The sequence below is a fragment of the Falco naumanni genome, chromosome 22 (assembly GCF_017639655.2).
Source record: "Falco naumanni isolate bFalNau1 chromosome 22, bFalNau1.pat, whole genome shotgun sequence".
NCBI lineage: Eukaryota > Metazoa > Chordata > Aves > Falconiformes > Falconidae > Falco > Falco naumanni.
The window spans coordinates 914,165-917,847 of record NC_054075.1 but is presented as its reverse complement, the minus strand read 5'-3'; positions in this window follow the sequence as shown (position 1 = coordinate 917,847).

The following is a 3,683-nucleotide window of genomic DNA, read 5'->3' as shown; positions in this document are numbered from 1 at the left end:
TCAGCAAGAACCGCAGGCAAACTGCTGTCTTCTGTACTACCTGCACAGCCTGTCACCACGTTCCAGGAGAAATGACCTATGCTACGCGAAGACTCAGAAATCTCTAGAAGTCCCGTTGATCCACGCGGTACGATAGTTGTGTTACCCTGCTCAGAGACAGCCGGTTACTGACCTGGTGGAACTGATACAGGGCACCGCTCGCCTTTGGCCTTCTCACGCAGAGGATCGCCTTCCCGCAGTCTGCCCAGATACTCGGCAGCTTTTTGCTGGGGGTTTCCAGGAAACAAAGCAACCACTAGCAAGCGGCCTAAAGCTCTTCTGACTCCACACACTGCCCATGGACTTGCTTCTCCAAATAACTGAGTTTTACTAGACCCTTTGGACACTGTATATTATCCTTCAATTAGCCGCAACACCACCTTTGACAACTCCTTTGGAATGATTTACTATCCCATTGATCTCGGCCTTCCGAGATAAGCTATTTAATTGTGATTTCCCATCACTCAGACGGATCCTCACGTCCTGGATGAAAAAAGCAGCTCACAATGAAAGTGAGAGGACAGAGATGCACTGTGCGAAAAATAAATACTACAATATCGACGGCATGACTGGCTGTTGGCTATTTATAGCCTTACACTAACATGTTATCCTGGCCATAACCTGCCCATCTTGGATAAGCTTATTTTTTAAAAATGTCATGAATAAAAGACAAAGGTTGATATTTGCAAGACAGGAAACTGGATGATCAAGCTTGGGTAGGTCAACCCTTTTTCAACACACATAAGCATAACTTGCTTCGCTTGTCCTCTGTGAGGGGGAAAAAAGTATATGCGTTATGCTGTAATAGAAAAGGAAGCTCTTGCATTCTTACTTCAGATCTTCTGATACCTGATAAGCCAGGCCCTCCAAATAAGGTGCAGTTTCCACTAGAATTACATAACGCATTTACAGGAAGTACTGGATTTATCTTTAATAAGAGATCTCTGAGGTGGGGCCCATTCCAAAAAGTCACCTTAGTTTTTCTCGTTCACCAAATGAAACTCAGGACTGCAGGAAGCTGTCCGGGACAAAGAAGTGGAGCTGCTTCTCAGTATTTTCATAATATTAAAGAATCTCTTTTTGTCCAGGCAAGAACATTCTTCAAATACAAATGCAGGCTCATTAACTAAAGGTGATTCTGGTGAAGTCAAGCAAAAAAACACTCCACTGATGAGGACACCCACTATGCTGCTACCCTGAAACCTAACCTGAATTACAAAACTACCCGTTTAACATTCAGTGGCTCTTTGAAATAGGTATTTGTAAACCACATCACTTTCACTTTATCAAGCAGATCAGTTTTCAAATTTATGTCCTTAATTTCACACGTGTATAAACCTGCAGTTCATTCATACAGTCTCCTTCGCTTTCCCCTCCTTTCAGTAGGCTACGCTCACCTGGACAAAGCTGTCGTGGGTGCACGCTGAAGCAGTAGGACCAGCACAGCCAGCCAGAGGATCTGTGTGGGCTGCTGCTGAACATCTCTGTGGTGTGGCTGCAAGAATTCAAACACAGCTATCAGACCGCCAGAACTTGTGTCTGGTGTGCAGAGTTCTATTGCTTACTTTGATTAAACATTTCAATAATCACACAGTAAATGAAATTCCAGAAATTTATTGTTACCTCTCACGTGATTTTAAGACCAATTTCTTAATCTTAAAAATATTTAAGGTATGTATAGATATATTAAAAATATATATTGTAAAATTGGTAAAACACACACTTGTTGAAGTGTATGCAGAAACTTCATAATCACAGTCTTTTGTGTCTTAATATCACCTCTTTGATTTGGCTGCTTGAGTTTCTTGTCACAATACACCGTAGAAAGCATATTCACATAGCTGAGCCTAGGTGTTCATACACACATACACACTTGTGACCATATGAATTTTAAGACTTACAAAGAAAATGAATTATCTTAACCGAGAGTGTATCATTCCGAAGAATATCATGACTACTTCTAAGCTACCACTCACCAGGAAGGTTTTCATATGTAAATGAACCCTACAGGCACAGATGTATGCAAAAGGTGCGATTTGACTTGCACTGCCAGGTGGCACAAATAACTAATATGCCTCACATGGTCTCTGTGACTGATTTTTCATTATTAGACACTCTCAGATAATAAAGCTTCAACGCATTTCTTTGACGCGATTCTACTACTGTCAAAGGTTTTGCAGATAGCTGAAAGTAAACAGAACTAAATCCTTAAACTAATTATGGTCTAAGGCTAGTGGGGAAAAAAAGACTTAGATGAGCATATTTTATTTTACTGAATTTTCAATAAGAATCATAATGAAAAACCAGGGAAATCTTTTTGTCACAGAAGTTAACAAACAAGTTTGAATACACATAAAAAGAAATCTTTTCAGAAAGTTCTACTTTGATTTCATTTAATGGGACTTCAAAAGTGAAATGAAAAGAGTAAAGAGTAAGATTGAACATACATTCTTTAGTTCTCTCACTTATTAAATACGTATCTTAAGGTTAACTATCCCTTTCCAAACAAACTAATCTTGCTGCTATGCTCTCATGATGAAGGAAACCAGACTTTTTCATGTGGACATCTGAAGAAACACGATTTCAGCATTCTGTATGTTACAATATACAGAAGAAAGGATAGCGGAGAGATTAAGAGATACACAGGCACAGAAGTAAAACCACTGAGACAGTCCTAGAGTGACAGTGAAAATTAAAAGATTTATCATACTCCAGTGAAATGTCACTTACACTCTCAGAAACGCCAATTAATTCCCTGGAGTTTTCAAACGCCTCAGATTCCCTAAGTTTCTGTATTTTAGTTTTGATTACACCTTGCAAAGTTTGGTATGTTTTCACTGCGTTCTCACACCCACCTCCCATCCCAGAAGATTCAACCTGAGGAACATAGCCAAGTTATCCTTTAAACTTAAAGCAATGACCCTCATCCAGTGAGAGAGCTCTACATATTCATGTCTAAATCTACGCTGGTCTTGTTATCGATTTGTTAAGAAGTTAAGATTGATTGACTTTATTTGATTCATTAATTGATTTTATAAAATCATTTTATAAAATTAAAATATAGAAGGATAAGAAATATTTTAAATGAAACTTATAGCTGCACGGTAAAAGTTGCTATGAGATCTTCTGTACATCCTGTACCAAGGCTAGAAGAAGGGGCTAGAACCATTGTTAAAACTTAGGTAATAACTTTAGGGTTTGAAAGGTTTCTTTGTATTTGACCAGTCTTCTGTATGTAGAAGGTGTATTGAAATGTCAGAATATGAGATGAATGGAAACCGGGGAGAGTCGACTAGAACAGCTTGTGGTTACCTGCCAAGAAACCGTGAACTTTAGTAAAAGGTAATTCTGGCAGGGGCAGATCGTGACCACCGACTCATATACCACCTACCCAAATCGTACCCCAGACCAATTTCTAGACCTTTCTAAGCTCTACTGCGCAGAATTGGATATAGGAGGAGAATATGTTAATGATTTATGGGAAATATCATGGTTATGCATGAATACTTAATGGATATGTATGAATAAGTTCTATATATGGAGTCTGATTTTGAGACCTGGCATGCGTTGATCGTGAGAGGACTTGCTCAGGCACCCGGCCGTTAATAAAGAAGTGTCTGCTTATCTACATCACATTGGTGTCG